The sequence below is a fragment of the Mangifera indica genome, chromosome 10 (genome assembly GCF_011075055.1).
Source record: "Mangifera indica cultivar Alphonso chromosome 10, CATAS_Mindica_2.1, whole genome shotgun sequence".
NCBI lineage: Eukaryota > Viridiplantae > Streptophyta > Magnoliopsida > Sapindales > Anacardiaceae > Mangifera > Mangifera indica.
The window spans coordinates 10,889,201-10,907,609 of record NC_058146.1 but is presented as its reverse complement, the minus strand read 5'-3'; the positions used below and the strand labels follow the sequence as shown (position 1 = coordinate 10,907,609).

The 18,409-nt window shown below is 34.0% G+C and overlaps 1 pseudogene; it reads right to left on the bottom strand.

The window, feature by feature from the left end:
• LOC123226729 overlaps positions 1-18,409 on the bottom strand; it is a 60,727-nt pseudogene that overhangs the window by 1,171 nt on the left and 41,147 nt on the right.

Sequence of the window (18,409 nt, the reverse complement as noted above, 5' to 3'; positions counted from 1 at the left end):
ATTGAAGAACAGCTAAACTAACATTGACAATTGAGATGGCACACTGGTCTCTCATGTACCAAAGTATACATCAATTTGTGAATCGTTATGGATCAATTTGCTGTTTGCAGATTTGTTCCCAGTACAAATCATTGACAAATTCACAGAATATTTTTGGAATTCTATAGGGTATGATAGAATAGTTCGTGAACTAAAGCCATATGATTCCAAACTCGGATTATTTAATTATCTCAAAATACACCAAGCGTGATATAATGGAAGAAGCTCTGAAGTCTACACTATTATTACATGTTTCACTAACTAAAATGATTAATCTGAGTATTTACTATTTCGCTTTGGTTAAGAAGTTCTCAAGTAAATCACCAAAATTTACTTGAGACCAATAAAAAAAGAGGAAAATCACCAAAATTTAAAAAAGGTCATGCAAGTAAATCTCTAACCATGTCAACATTTAACTCTACCGGATCATGTTGAACTAAGTGCTATGTATAACAAAGTCCTTTGACATGCAGTTTAAGTGGACCATCCAAAACATCAGAAAATCTTGCCTTGTAAAAAATAGAAACACTTCTCTAATATGTCTAGAGAGACCTCAACAACATAAATTAGAAACCTGATTATCTGTTGTATATGTGCAGGGAATAGATATTAATGGACATAAAATAACTAGCCAAATAGAATTTTAGCACACCAAAGCATACAGATTTACAAACATAAAGCATAGTACCCATCAGAACATTAATGCACCCTTTGTCAACCAGCCAGTGTAACAATCCTGCTGTAATGCCCTCTGTTACTGAAACAACATTAAAAAGACTATCAGGCTGAACAGGACGAGGATCATATAATGGGTGTCGAATCCACCAAAAATAAAATTTTCTACTCTCTCAATGAAAACTTGTAGATAAGGCAAGTAGATTTTGTTGTTTATCTGAAATCTAACAAAATAAAGCAAGAGGGATTTTGTTGTTTTGAATACTACGAATAAACAAAAATAAATTAATTCAGAATTAAATAATCAAAATAATCAGAAAACTAGATTGAAACAATAATAAGACGAGTTCTAGCCAAATAATTCATGTATGGTTCAATTCAATTGATCATCGATAAACCGGTTATGAAACATCGAAACGCTCGTTGTTCTGCTTTTCCTTAGATGTTGATAATTAAAAAACGTTTTTTAATTACTTCTCTTGTTTTTCAATTAGTTCTAAATACGATCTTAGAATTTAAATTGAAAACAGAATTAAAAATTAGAAAAGCCACCGATTCTAATCAACAAAACACAGACGTTGTTTTTGTTTAAATTAGATTAACCTATTCCACTAACATACAATAATTATTCTACTTTACCAAGCATGCTAGTCGGCCACTTATGATTAAACCATCAAACAATTACGGATTCAATAATTTAATCTAGCAAAGTTGTTTTTAATCCAAAATAAATAAGACGTCTCCTATTTAATTGAACAAGACAACAATAAATAAAATCAGGAATAAATTAAATTTTTAAAAGAAAAGAACGAGTAAAGAAGATCTGACAATCGTTGTAGAACCATGATCCTGATTACTCGACTAAAGAAAAGAGTTAGCCACTCATGCTTATGTTCATGGCTTCACAGAAAATTAAAATAAAAATCCTATCCTAATTGAAGAAGAACCAGCGAAGGGTTGCCGCTGTGTTTCTTTCTGAAAGAAAAAGATGCTAAAAAAAACAAAAAACCTTAAAATAGAGACCAAGTGTCCTTTTTATAGTATCAGGTCTGCTTCAGTCATTGAGAAATTTTTTTTGTGCCAAATATTATCCAAAGGACCTGAACTTCCTCCAATTGTTAATTAAGTCTCAAATTGTGAATTTCTCAATAAATAGCGAGATTCTCTCCTTTCCACAATCAGCCATCTACTATGTATTTTGCCATCATTCTGTCTTGATACGTGACAACTCTAAATTCCTTTTATTTTGCATCTTTTCTCAGAATAATGCAATTAATGCCCAATTTCTTAAAACAAGCAATTAATCGAATAATTAATGAATTAAATATCACAAATCAAGGAAATTAAATGCCGAAAAATATGGAATTTCACACACTAACAAATTCCCCCACACCATTCCTTTGCTTGTCCTCAAGCAAACATCAATCAGTCTCTTCTTCACCCTTTTCCCTCATTTCAGTACATCCTCAAATAACTCAAAGTTAAGATGCATTAGAAACCCAAGTCCAAAACAACAATCAAGAGCACAAGTCTTTATAGCATGAATTTTTGGAAAAACATAAGCATCTCATCAATCTCAACAATCTCATCAAAATCAAATGAAACAAGATTCAACATCCTCACATTGGTTTCACTCTATACTCTCAAAGTGTTTAGGGTTTCATTTAGCTCTCAGATCAAAACATAGCAAGTTATTACCATAAGTTTGCTCATATATCATATCTCCACCACTAATAAATATGAATATGATGCAAAAATCAAAGGGTCTTAAGTAAGGTTGTAATGGGGCTTAGGTGAAGGTAGGAAAAAGAATGGAAATGTAGGTGTAAAGATCAAGGTATGAGTGATTTATTTTGCATGATATTTAAAGAATAACGAAAATAACTCCTTCAACCACACTTTTCTCTTTTTTTTTTTCTTCATTTCAGTGAAACTCATCCCTTCTTCAAAGATTTTTTTTTTATTTATTTGCAAAATGTAAGAATAATTTCACTTCTTTCTATACAATTACGGATACTTCACTTGTCCTATTCAATACATAAGGATTAATATCTTACATCTCTTTCCCCTTTTTTAATTCCTTTTTTTTTTCATTTTTCAATTTTTTTTTTCACTCCTTATATCTACCCAGCAACCCATTTGGTTTTTTATCATGCAATTCACTCTCACAATATCTTGATACAAGGGTTAACAAGATAAAACAAAAGGCTTAAGGGTAAATATTTATGGGTTAAAACAAAGAAAAGGGATTCGGCTCAAAATTAGCTATCTACTAGAAAATATAGCTATGGATGGCTTTTTAAGAGTTTTGAAGTGGTTAATCCTAAATGCCTTTATCATGTTAATGCATGAATTCAAAAAAATATGTGGTCTCGAAATGTATAATAGAGCAAACTCTAGAATAACAAGCCATGTTTGATAAACACTCAACAAAGAAGATAATTAGAGCAAAGTGTAATGAAATGCTATGGGCTCAAAAGCTCACATTGGTGTTCAACTTGTAGCAAACCTTGCACATTTTCATTCAATTCAATCATTAAAATCATTGAGACACTTGAAACATTTGAAGCAAAATCACTAATCATACTTGCCTCTTTCATGCATTCAAACTCGAACCAATAATGCATACTAACTTAGAGCAAACTATAGGACAACTTTCAAGAGAGTCAAAGGTTCCAAAGAGATTGAAAATTATACATTTCCTCCCCCACACCTAATCTTTACATTGTCTTCAATGTAGAAAAATTGAAGCTCACATGTAAAAGAAAGAATGAAAGGAAAGTTAAGAGGACTTCCCTGAATAGGAGTGTTAGTGCAGTGGAGGAGTGATTGAAGTTGTCGGCGTTTGATTTGGGCCTATAGAGATGAAAAGAAATTGAACAGGGAAGAAAAGAGATTAGAAAAATAAAAGAGAAGACACAAAAATGAAATTTACTCTTTTTTTTTTTAAGTTTTTTTAATTATTTTCTTTTGTTTTTTGTTTTTTTGTTTTTAATTTAAATCTTAATTAAAGACACAAAATGAAAAATAAGATCAATTGGGTTGCCTCCCAATAAGTTCCTTTCTTTAACGTCTTTGGCTAGATGCAACCAATTCATCAATTCGGGGGAGCCAAAGATATTTCCTCTACATTGTAGGCCTGAAATCCTTCATAATAAGGTTTTAGACGATATCCATTAACCTTAAAAATTTTATTGGTAGAGGTACTTTGAATTTCAACTGCACCATGAGAAAAGACATTAGTGACAACAAAAGGACCAATCCAACGAGATTGTAATTTTCCCGGAAACAATTTAAGTTTAGAATGATATAGGAGTACTTTTTGTCCAACATGAAAGGTTTTCCTAGAAATCATTTTATCATGGAAAAGTTTAGTCTTTTCTTTATAAATCCGGGAATTTTCATAGGAATCATTTCTGATTTCCTCTAATTCTTGAAGTTGTAACTTCCTATAATTACATGCCTCGTTCAAGTCCGTATTACATTGCTTGATTACCCAATAGGCCTTATGTTCCAATTCAACTGGGAGATGACAAGATTTACCAAATATTAAGCGATAACGAGACATACCTATTGGAGTCTTGTATGCAGTTCTATAAGCCCATAAGGCATCATCCAAGCGGAGGCTTCAATCCTTTCTAATTGGATTTACCGTTTTCTCAAGTATAGACTTAATCTCCTTATTTGAAACTTCAGTTTGTCCACTAGTTTGCGGATGGTATGTGGTAGAGACTCGGTGAGTGACATTGTACTTCTTAAGTAATGCCTCCATGACCCGATTGCAAAAATAGGTTCCACGGTCACTTATAATGGCTCTTAGTATTCCATGCTTGGAAAAAATGCAAGTCTTGACAAATCCTACAACAGTTTTAGCATCATCAACTCTTGTTGCCTTAGTTTCAATCCATTTAGAAACATAATCAACAGTTAAAAGAATATAGGAATTACTAAAAGATAATGGAAAAGGACCCATAAAATCAATTCCCTAAATATCAAAAATTTCACAAACCAAAATTGGGGTTAGTGGCATTTGATCCCTATGCCCTAAATTCCCACTCCTTTGACAATTAGCACAAGACTTACATAACATGTATGCATCTCGAAACAGAGTAGGCCAATATAACCCACATTCTAGAACCTTTCGTGCTATTCTTTTCGGGCCAAAGTGACCCTAACATGCATAAGAGTGGCAAAACTCCAAGATAGATTAGATTTCACTATCATGTACACACCTGCAAATTAATTGGTGAGATCATTGCTTCCATAAACACGGATCATCCCATATATGGTACTTAGAATCACTTTTAATTTTTTCTTTTTGGGCTCTAGTAAGATCATTCGATAATGACTTAGTGACCACATAATTAATAATATCAGTATACCAAGGTGTAATACTATTTAAGTGAAAAAGATTCTCATCTAGAAAACATCTTGGAGAGGCATAAGGTCTTCGTCTATCACCAATCAACTTAGATGATTAGCCACAAAATTTTGGCTCCCTTTCTATCCCGAATCTCCAAATCGAATTCTTGCAACAATAGTATCCATCTAATTAGCCTCGACTTTGATTCCCTCTTAGAAAAAAAATACTTTAGAGTTGCATGATCAGAATAAACAATTGCTTTAGTGCCTAATAAATAAAAGCGAAATTTTTCTAAAACAAAAACTACTGCCAACAATTCTTTTTCAGTTATGGAATAATTTCTTTGAGTATTATCAAGAGTTCTTGAAGCATAATAAATCACACAAGAAATCTTTCCACTTTTCTGGCCTAAAATAGCCCCTATAGCATAATTGCTAGCATCACACATAATCTCAAAAGGTAATTCCCAATTGGGTGGTTGAACAATCAACGTAGAAATTAAGTGCTCCTTCAACTGATTAAAAGCTTTCTTGCACTCTTCATCAAACTTGAATTGGACATCCCTTTGTAGTAATCTTGAAAGCGGTTGGGCAATTTTTGAAAAATCCTTGATAAATCTCCTGTAAAAACCTATATGTCTAAGAAAAGAACGTACTTCCTGAACACAAGTTAGGTAAGGTAAGGATTTAATCAAATCAATTTTTGACTTATCTACCTCTATCCCTTTAGAAGACACTATATGCCCTAATATCAAACCTTGATCAACCATAAAGTGACATTTTTCATAATTTAGCACAAGGTTTGTTTCAATACACCTTTTCAGAATTTTAATCAGATTATTTAGACAAGATTCGAATAAATTACCGTAAACAGTAAAGTCATCCATAAATACCTTTATGATATTCTCCATATAATCTAAAAATATACTAACCATACATCTTTGAAAAGTGGCCGAGGCATTACAAAGTCCAAAAGGCATGCGACTATATGCAAAAGTACCAAAGAGACATGTGAATGTCGTCTTCTCTTAATCCTTAGGAGTAACTGGAATTTGGTTAAAACCTGAATATCTATCAAGACAACAATAGTGAGATTGACTAACTAATCTTTCTAACATTTGATCAATAAAAGGTATAGGGAAGTGATCTTTTCTAGTAAAAGCATTCAATTTTCTATAGTCAATACAAACCCTCCATCCATTTTGAACTCTAATAGGAACATACTCACCATTATCGTTTTTTTGAATAGTGAAACCAGTTTTCTTAGGTACTACCTATACTGAACTTACCCAATCACTATCTGAAATAGGATAGATCATACCGGCATTCAAGAGCTTTATTATTTCTTTTTTCACAACTTCCATCATTGGAGGATTCAACCTTCTTTGAGCTTCCCTCGAAGGCTTAGTGTTCTCCTCCAGCAAGATTCTATGCATACAAAATGATGGGCTCAAACCCTTGATGTCTGCGATGGTCCATCCGATGGCTTCCTATAATCTCTAAGGACTCTAATGAGTTTTTCTTCCTCAAGAAGAGTGAGTTTGTTAGAAATTATCATAGGAAGGGTTTTATTATCTCCCAAATATACATATTTGAGATGGCTTGGCAAAGGCTTAAGTTCCAATTCAAGTGCCTGCATAATTGATAGAAGTAATTTTGAGTTAGATACGGGTAATAAAATATAAGAAACATCATACCTGGTTATTTCGAATGGTTCCAGCTCGTAAACCATATCACTTAATCCGTCATCTACCACAAGCTTTTGCTCAATTCTCTGTAATGTTCTTATGTTAAGTCCTTTATTAAGGACAACCTTCAAATTATCAGAATCTTGCAACTCAAAAATTTGTTGAGTGAGGGAATCAATTACATCAACAACAAAAACTGAATTGACATCACTAGGGAATCTCATGGCTTCATAAATACTTCACCATCAAATTCCATAGTTAAAGTACCAACCGAAACATCGATTTTTGTTTTAGTTGTCTTAAGAAAATGTTTTCCTAGCAAAATTGGGACCGATTTAGATGAGTTATCATCTTCCATGGAAAGCACATAAAAGTCAGTAGGAAAAATCAATTCATTAGCTTGAACAAGAACATCTTCTAACACCCCTTTGGGATATGCATTGGACCTATAAGCTAATTGGATTATTACACCGGTGGGTTTTAAAGGTCCTACATTTAAAGAATGATAAATTGAGCTAGACATGACATTAATAGATGCTCCTAGATCTATCATAGCTTTCTCAACTTTAACATTACCAATCTTGCAAAGGATTGTGAACATACTTGGATCCTTACACTTTTGAGGCAATTTTCTTTGGAGAACAGCTGAAACATTCTCATTGACATGCACTTTTTCATCTCCTTTTAGTTTTCTTTTTGACGTGCATAATTCCTTAAGGAATTTAGCATATCTAGGAACTTGTTTAATAGCTTCTAAAAGGGGAATATTTACCTCAACCTTGCGGAAGACTTTAAAGGTCTCTTGTTCTTGTTGCTCCTTTTTGTTCTTTGTAAGTAGACTTGGGAAAGAAGGTGGAATGGCCACAAAAGGTGGTGTGTACTTCTCTACAGGATAGGACAATTTTTCGACTTCTTTTGGCTCAATTTTGCATTTGATCTCATTTTCTTTTGCGTATTTTGGGATCTTCTTTTCAGGGTCCTTCAACTCTCTACCACTCCACAGGGTGATTGCATTGATATTCTTAGTAAAATTTGTATCTTGCTTTGGATTCACCACAATCTGAGATGGCAATCTACCAGAATTCTGAGTTTCCAATCTTCCCACAACAATAGCCAATTGGCTTACTTGATTTTCTAGATTCTGAATGCTAGCCCTTGTCTCTTGTTGAAATAGTTGTGTATTATTAGTAAGTGCAGTAACAATTTGTTCAAGAGACATACCTTTTGGCTAAGGTAGAGGTGTTGGATTAAACGCTTGAGGAGGGGGTGGCCTATTTTGGTATCCAGGCTATTGGAAGTTATTGTTCTTTTGGCCATAACTGAAATTTGGGTGATCTCTCTATCCCGAATTATAGGTATTCGAGTACGAATCATACCTCTTTTGGTTCTGATAACCCCCTACGACTTTAACATCCTCATGTGTGTCTTCCTGAAGTGTAGGGCATGCATCTGTAGAGTGCTCTATGTTTGAACAGATCCCGTAAGCCTTCACTTGTTGGTGTTTCACTACAAATGTTTCTAACAAGGAGGTGAGTTTATCAAGTCTTTGCTCAAGAGGATTATTATTGTTTACCTCATTAACCCTTCTCACAATTGCATCCTGTCTAATGCCAAATTGCTGAGTATTGGTGGCAATTGTTGAGATCAATATTTTGCTTCTGTTATAGTTTTATTAACCAAACCTCCACCATTTGCTACATTGATCAAATTCCTGTCAGACAACAATAAACATTCATAAAAATATTGAATTAATAGTTGATCAGAAATTTGATGATAGGGACAACTGGCACAAAGTTGATTGAACCTCTCCCAATACTTATAAAGTGTCTCCCCATATATTGCCTAATCCCACATATTTCTTTTCTAATGGAGGTGGCCCTAGAAGTAAGAAAGAATTTTTCTAAGAATTGTCTTTTAAGCTCATCCCAACTATTGATAGAACCTGATGGCAAATAATATAGCCAATCCTTAGCGTTATCAGTTAAAGAGAAAGGGAAAACACGCAGTTTAATTTGCTATTCACTTACCCTTTGTGGTTTCATAGTGGAACAAACAACATGAAATTCTTTCAAGCGTTTATGAGGGTCTTCACCTGATAATCCTCGAAAAATAGGCAATAAATGGATCAAACTTGATTTGAGTTCAAAATTGGCATTGATGTTTCGATAGGTAATGCACAGAGGTTGTTGATTGATGACAGGTATAGCCATCTCCCTCAAAGTAAGCTCTCGTTCGACCATTGCTGCTACTCTCATATTTGTTAAATCCTCTCCTAAATTAATTCCAGAAGATGAAGCAGAAGAACCTTTACTTAATTTAGTTTCCTTACAGAGTTGTCTCGCAATCTTCTCGATTTTGGGATCAACCTGAAGTTCTCCTACAGGGTTCAAACGGGTCATAAAAAAATTAAACAAAATTTTTAAAAAATTTCAGACAAATTATCAACACCAATCCTAGGCAACGATGCCAAAATTTGATGGGTGTCGAATCCATCAGAAATAAAATTTTCTACTCTCTCAATGAAAACTTGTAGATAGGGCAAGTAGGGTCGTATCCACAGAGATTGGATTATTTATCTAAAATCTAACAAAATAAAGCAAGAGGGATTTTGTTGTTTCGAATCCTACGAATAAACAAAAATAAATTAATTCAGAATTAAATAATCAAAGTAATCAGAAAACTAGATTGAAACAATAATAAGATGAGTTCTAACCAAGTAATTTAGGTATGGTTCAATTCAATTGATCTTCAATAAAAAGTTTAATTTTTCCTTTTAAATAAACTGGTTATGAAACATTGAGACGTTCGTTGTTTTGCTTTTCCTTAGGTGTTGGTAATTAAGAAACATTCTTTAATTACTTCTCTTGTTTTTCAATCAATTCTAGATACGATCTTAAAATTTAAATTGAAAACAAAATTAAAAAATAGAAAAGCCACCGATTCTAATCAACAAAACACAGACGCTGTTTTTGTTTAAATTAGATTAACCTATTCCACTAGCATACAATAATTATTCTACTTCACCAAGCATGCTAGTCAGCCACTTATGATTAAACCATCAAACAATTATGGATTCAATAATTTAATCTAGCAAAGTTGTTTTTAATCCAAAATAAATAAGACGTCTCTTATTTAATTGAAAAAGACAACAATAAAATAAATCATAAATAAATTAAATATTTAAAAGAAAAGAACGGGTAAAGAAGATCTCACAATCGTCATAGAACCATGATCTTAATTACTCGACTAAAGAAAAGAGTTAGCCACTCATGCTTATGTTCATGGCTTCACAAAAAATTAAAATAAAAATCCTATCCTAATTGAAGAAGAACTAGTGAAGGGTTGCAGCTGTGTTTCTTTCTGAAAGAAAAGGATGCTAAAAAAAACAAAAAACCCTAAAACAGAGAGCAAGTGTCCTTTTTATAGTGTTAGGTCTGCTTTAGTCATTGAGAAATTTTTTTTGTGCCAAATATCATCCAAAGGACCTAAACTTCCTCCAATTGTTAATTAAGTGTCTAACTGTGAATTTCTCAATAAATAGCAAGATTCTCTCCTTTCCACAATCAGTCATCTCCTATGTATTTTGCTGTCATTCTGTCTTGATATGTGACAACTCTAAATTCCTTTTATTTTGCATCTTTTCTCAGAATAATGTAATTAATGCCCTATTTCCTAAAACAAGCAATTAATCGAATAATTAATGAATTAAATATCACAAATCAAGGAAATTAAATGCCGAAAAATATAGAATTTCACACACTAACATCATATCTACCAAACACTCCAGTAGTAGTATCTATAATCATTTTACCATCGTTGTACGCACAAACCTGAAGACATCATTAATGAAAATCTCATAAAAAATTAAGAATAATTGTGGCTTCAATTCTGCTTTTTCATATTTTGGCATCCAAAAATAGAGAAATAAGCTTATTAATAATCCAACAAACTTTACATATTTTTCTTCAATATTCACTATAAATGCCTATTTCTATTAAACTTTCTCTTGATATCAAAATAGTATAAACATATTATTTATAGCACTCTCCACTTTAATCTTAGAGAGGTAGATTAAGGTTTTGTTCATGTCTACAACAAAAGTAAGTCTCTTAAGGTAACCCATGTTACCAACCACCTAGAAATATAGTGATACAAACCTTATGAAAACCACATCTCAAAATCTAGCTATTGAGATAGGAGAACCTAAGACCATATAAACCCCACACTAGTTGCTTATACTTTCTAAGGTGAGATCTAAGTCTCATACCTTACACTTGTGATCTTAACATACCATCATGTTGTACAGCCTGATGCCCAAGCGGGCTGGCTATGCGTTGGCTCCTTGCTAGTCCTGAGAGAACACTGTAATGACAACATCACTACCTGCGCCACACAATTGCAATTGGAAAATATAGTGATAGCTCTAATACCAAATGATACAAATCTTAGAAGAACCACACTTTAAAATTAGCTATTGAGGTGGGAGAGCCCAAGGTCATATAAACCTCACAGTAGTTGCTCGTACTTTCCACTATGTGATCCAAGTCTTATACCTTGCACTTAGAATCCTAACACATAATTTTGCTTCCCTACTTTGTTTAGCAGCAATATAGGTGATTTTCATGATTTAAAGATCTTGGAGATTAGCTCTACTAGCCATTCAGCAGACATCTCCACTTCTAGTATTTTGGATGAGTCACATAAATTTCAGAGTAAATAAGTGTTATTATTTATAAAGCAATACAGGTAATCAGATTTGTTATATGCAAAGTCCTACATTTACTTACAAATCTATTTCTAGCAACATATTGAATGTCACCATACCAAAAAAAAAAGTAGCTCAACAACTTATATCATATCAACAATATTTGCAGATACCGGATCATCCAATGTTCTCTAGGGGATAGAGGCATTAATTGGTTACACTTTAAATAATTGGAAAAAAATGAAGGCTTCTAAAAAGGTCAATGGGCTCAATCAACTTATTCTCTGTTAACTAAGACTACTACAACACCCCAAGCATGGAAAACTAACAACCCTAGAAGTAGAAAGGAAAGATATAGAAAGTAAACAAAAAAAAATATAACAAGCTTTGAAAATGAAATAATTGGGAAGTGCCATTCAAATTATTAAGCTGTCACGGAAAAATTAAAATTGATGCCGACCTAAATTCCAAGTATTTTGTCCTGATTCCCCAACTGAACTAAAAATTCCTTCAACTTGGCCTCCACTTCAAAATGGGTTGGAGAATCATAAATCCATTGGGGATTTGTTGCTGGTCCCTTGTTCATGTTTCTAAGCAGTTAAATTACACTGTAGTCAGATATATGATAGTAGCAAATGTAATGAAATGACATCAAGTTTAGAATGAAATGACCCTTCTAAAACAGATTCAGAAAATGGTCTCATAATATCCAGATATACAATGTGAACATTCATCATAGATGAAGACCTGAACAATGTTAGACAGTGAGGTAAAAATGCAAAGTTGGTTAAAAAAAGGTAAGCAATTGAGGCCTCTATACCATACCTCTAAGAAGAGTAACGACTTTTGAAAACATCACAAAATCACTAGGGAAGGCATCAAACTGGAACCAAAGTGTTCAACTATGTTATAAAAATATAAACGTTTATTTTTAATGAATGCCTTAGACTAACATACTGAAAAAGAGAGATGGTATGGCCTTACAGGATCAAAGTGTTTAATTTCTTTTTGGGTAAACTGCATCTTTTCCTGTATATGTTTCATGCTTTTTACCTTTTCCTGAGCTATAGCTTCCCTGGTTTTCTGTACACAAGGAGATTAGCTTCATTTAATGTACACAAGGAGAATCCCAGTTGAGAAGAGAATCTCAGAGTAGTGTAAACATACATGAGATTCATCTGCTAGCGTGGACTCACGGAAGAATAGAGTTGTGACCTCCATAGCCTGCTCAGGCATGTCTAGACACAGCTTAAGTCCCATTTCTCTCATGGCAGACAAAAGAGCTACATGGTCTCCCTATGAAAAAGACAAAAATATTGATTTCTTAGTTTGCAAAGAGAAATAGTTTGAAGATATGTCTAAAGCAGAAAGACAAGCTTTAACAAAGGTTAGTCAATTCAAACTCTTAAGGACTCAGATTTAAAATTCTGATAAATAACAAAATTTAAAAAAAGTCATATACAAAGTTGATGAAAAATATTAAAAAAATATGGAAAAAATGATAAATACTTAACAAGCTAAGTACATAAACTAATGAAGGTCTAGCCTCAGGCATTTAATGAAAATAATGCATGTTGAGAGAAAGTAAAAGATTATTGCTAAGAAGAAACAGATAAGAGTCTTTCATGCAAGAGCAATTAACTCATAGACACTCACACAATCAACATATTGCATCATCAGATAATTTTTCAAATTTGTACGAGTTCTTTATAATATTATTTTTAAGAAGAAAAAAAAAACAAAAAATTTGACCCAAACAGCCAAACCTCTACACAAGCCAACAAAAATTTTGCAAGTGCTTGTTTCACAGAGTTTGGTAGTTTCTTCATGAGCCCAAAATCAAAATCAAGCAAAATTGGATGGTAGGGAGCCTCCATGCTAACAAGGAAATTTCCTGCATTAAAACACCCAGGAAAGCATTGAAGTATGTCAGAGGAATTGACTGTAGAACAAGTGCTACATTAGTTATCAGAAAAAACCAATTTTCATTGTAGTGCTAATATTAGAATTCATTCTGAAGGTGAAAAATATTGTTTAAGACATAAAGGATAAATAAAAGAAATCACGTGAGAACAAATACTCCAGCATGAGGACAGATTCAGTTGACTGAGAATTTAAAAAGAAAAAAAAAAAGATGAATATTAAGCATTTGAAATTGAAAAGGCAGTGTTATCTATTGTAAGAAGTCAACTTCCAAAGTAAACAGTAGATCAACCACCAATCCAAACTAAAAGCACAAAGGAAAAAAACTCCCTCCTTTCCATTGCATAACTACCATGCTACATGTTACATAATAGTTACAACAAAAAGTTGTGCCTATTTGTTAAAAGAATATGCCTGAAATATAACAATTTTATATTTGGTGATAAAACTTGAAATTATTTTCTTTGGGACAAAAGTTTTCTGCTTCATTAGATATTCTCTAAAATTTTTGTCCTAACTTATGATAATAAGAGCATAAACAAATATTCCAGACTTTTCCCTCTACAAATTTAAACATAACAGTGAGTCACCTAAACCCCAAAATGCAGACTCAGCACTTTAAATTTGAATCAGTAGAGAAATTCATGCCTGAATAACTTCAGGAACAAGAACATCCACTGTATTGACAGACTTGTTATCTTCGCATCTGTTTTTGCAGCAAAGATTGGCATACACAGTTCTAGTATTTTCTACAAACACAAAACAAGCATGAATAAGAAAAATAAGTGAGCATGAACAAGAAAATTAATCCATACATTGTAAATGCAAGGACATTCCCTAATTATCTTATCAAAACTCATGCACGTATCACATTTTGCAGGAACAAAAAACAGCCACTTTTTGTTGAAAAAAAAAAAAGAAAAAAATCCTCTGCCCATTCAAGGAAAAAATAAGCATACCCTCTTCAAGTTTGAAGTCAAGTTCTTTTGGAGCTTCTCTGCACCACTCGTCTAAAATAGGATTGAAGTTATATACAGGGTCTGCCCAAGCTATCTAGTCGACAATGTATTTTACATCCTTCAGGTCCTATAAAATTGGGCCATACCTAAAAACCATTTAATCACAGCAACTTTTACTTAGCATCAAAATTTTATAAACAAAAGCATATGAAACCTCCAAGATAATTGTCTTGATGTCGGGATGTTGAACTTTGACAACAACATCCTGCCCATCAATCAGCTCAGCACGGTGGACTTGTGCAATCTGCATAGCGTAAAACATAAAAAATCCCATAATGCAGTGACTGATTCAATCGCTAATATGGCCAATTATAGTAGAAGGATCTTACTGATGCTGTTGCCAAAGGAGCTCTGATACAAACTGAACGACAGAGGAAGAAAAAGCAGTGGAATGAAGAGAAGGAAGCAGTTGAATAAAGACTAAAAACGCAGAGGTTATTGTCATTGAGTAAGAATATAGTGTGCGACTTCATTTGGAGTATGACTTGTAATTAGTGTGCGACATCGTTTCATGTAACCAAAGAAGTGGGATGCTGCGTCTTGACCATTATAAATTGTAGAGAAGGAAAAGGGAAAAAACAGTTTTTTGGCAGATAATAAAATTGTTCTTCTTCTCTTATTCTTCTTTGTGTCTTGTGTTTCTTTCTATTGTTCTGTTATTGTTGTACTTCTGTGTGTGTGTTCTTGGATAAATTCTGTAGTAAGCTACATCATTGGTATCAGAGCTCCTATCCTTGCCATGGCAGAAACTCGTAATCAAGAATTTTGTAGGGAAATTACACAGATAATCTCCTAAGTGGTTATTGAAGCTGAGAGGCAACAGCAAGATAAATTACAGGAGGTTTAGATGCACATGCAGAAGTCCATGGAGGACCTCAAGAATCTGATTACTGGCCTTAGTTTACAACATACTGAGGCAGTGTCAACTACAGCTAATCGCTGAGATGGAGGGGGGTCACGAATTGGTAATGATCTGAGGCAACAATGGGAAAGACAGACGAGAATAGATTTTCCACAGTTCTATGGCGAGGACTTTGATGGATGGATCTTGAAGGTAGAGTATTTCTTTGAGGTCGATGCTACTCCTAATGACGACAGATTGAAATTAGTAGCTTTACACCTGGATGGTAAGGCAATTCAGTGGCATCAGAGTTTCATGAAAGCAAAGGGTGGAGCACCAGTGAGATGGGAGGAGTATGTCGCGGCAATGAGAGCCAGGTTTGGCAACCAGGGATATAATGACCCACTAGCAGACTTGAAGATTTTGAAATAGGTGAGTACTCTTCAACATTACCAAGATGCTTTTGAAGAGCTATATATAGGGACGGGAATTAGAGAAGACCAGGCCTTGAGTTTTTTCTTGGTAGGCTTAAAAGACTCTTTACAAATGCCTGTAAGAATGTTTAAGCCAAAAACGCTAGCAAGGCTTCAGGAAATTACATTGGCAATCGTGAATGACCAACCCAAACCTATATGTAAAACCCTCCAAATGCCAATGACTCTAAAGAGTGTAAATCCTAATTCTGTTGTAGGAACTGCACAAAGTAAGTCCTATAACTCTATGAGTTTACTACCAAACCCAAATGTTCCAAAACTACCACAACCTACAAATTCTAGGTCAATTACCAGTAGAACCTTTAACGAAAAAAACCAAAAAGCCTATGTTTTTAGTGTGATGAGAAGTATACTCACGACCATAAATATAGAAGGAAGTAAGCCTATGTGATACAATTGCATGTTGAGACTGAAGGTAATAAAGATATGGAAGCAATGAGTGAAGTCAGACCATAAATCAGTCCTAGAAGAGCATAGTTTGATGCAACTTTCCTTGCAAGCGTTATAAGGATCAATGGGAGCTAGAACTATGAGGCTTAATGGAATGCATGATAGGAAGAGGTGATATATTTTGGTGGATTCGAGTAGCACTCACAATTTTATCAATGAGTAGATTGCACAAAGGCTTGGCTATCCCATTCAGGAGGTGACTAGTGTGCATGTTACAATGGCTAACAGGCAGGAATTATAATGTAGAAGACTTTGCTAAGGGCTGCATGTTAGCGTGCAAGGGCAGTTGCTATCCATCATAACTTATACACTATCCTTGAAAAGTTATGACTTGATATTGGAACCCAATGGTTGGCTGGATTGGGAGATATCACATGAAATTTTGAAGCACTAATAATAAGGTTTGTTGTGGAAGGGCAACAATACCATTTGTAGAGAGAAAGAAAAGAAGAGTTGAGTGTTATAAGAGAACCTCAGTTATGTAAAATTCTTTGCAAACAATACCAGTTGGCTTCGATACAACTATTGTAGACTAGGAGTTAAGCAAACGAAGGACAATTGTATGAACTCTATGTGACAAAACCTTCAGGGGCAAAGAAATAGAAAGAATTAGAAGAATTGTTGGACACATATCAATGGATATTTAAGAAGCCAAAATGGCTGCCACCTTCTAGATTCCAAGACCACAAGATTATTTTGCAAGAATGAGCACAACTTACAAATCTTAAGCCCTATAGATATGAGGGAATGCAAAAGGATGTTATAGAAAAAATGGTTAAGGAGATGTTAGAGGCGAGGGTGATTAGAGATAACTTTAGTCCTTACGCAAGTCTAGTGGTGTTGGTAAAAAAGAACGATGGTGCATAGAGAATGTGTATAGACTATAGGGCATTGAATAAAGTGACTATCAAGGATAGATACCCTATTCCTTTGATAGAAGAGCTTCTTGATTAGTTGAGTGGGGTTGTCATCTTCTCAAAATTGGATCTTCATTTAGGATATTGGCAAATACATATACATTTATCTTCAATTGAGAAAACAACCTTTAAGACGCATGAAGGGCATTATGAGTTCTTGGTTATGTTATTTGGACTTAAAAATGCTCTTTCCACATTTCAAAACATCATGAACTATATCTTCAAACCATATTTGAGGAGATTTGTTTTGGTTTTCTTTGATGATATACTTATCTATAGCAAGAGTAAAACTAAGCATTTATAACACTTAGAAGAGGTGCTAAAGTTACTTCACAAGCATAAGCTTTTTACAAAAAAGCATAAGTACACCTTTGGGGTATCTAGTGTTGAGTATTTACGATATGTTATCAGCAAGGAAGGTGTCACTACTGATTCCAAAAAAGTGAAGGCAATAAAGGAATGGTCTATTCCAAAAATATAAAGTAGCTAAGAGGGTTTTTAGGCCTTTTAGGTTATTACAAAAGGTTTATTAAAAGTCATGGGCAGTTGGCTTAACCCTTGACTGATTTACTCAAGAAATACTGCTTTGGATAGTCTTCACAAGCTCAAGAATCCTTTGAGATGCTAAAAGATCGCATTTGCATAGCTCTAGTACTAGTGCTACCTGATCTGAAACAGCTATTTCAGATTGAAGTTGATGCATCGAATGGTGGCATTGGGGTTGTTCTTCTACAAAATAGATACCCTATAGCTTATATTAGTAAGGCACTTTCACCCAAGAATCAATTGCTATTGGTGTATGAAAGAGAGATGCTTGCAATTCTATTCACTTTGAATAAATGGGAACATTACTTTCGTAGCCAATGCTTTGTGATCAAGATTGACCATCAAAGTTTAAAGTATTTGTTGGAGCAAAAACTTACCACCCCATCCCAAAAAGCTTGGGTTGCAAAATTGATGGAGTATGACTATGAAATCTACTATAAAAAAGGTAAGGAGAATACAACAGCTGATGCACTTTCCAGAGTTTCAGAACCTGAGCTTCACTAACTAACCATCACAATATTACCTGAAGAGCTGATGCGACAGATTCAAGAAGGTTGGGCTAATGATGTTATATTACAGGCTATTATTACAAACAAGGAAAAGGATACTAATAGCCATGCCCAATATGAGTGGGTTAATCATCAATTAAGGAGGCATGAAAAGCTTGTGGTGATTGCTAACGTACAACTATAGACTCAGCTACTTCGATTATTCAATGATTTGCCAATAGGGGGAGTATTCCGAAGTCAC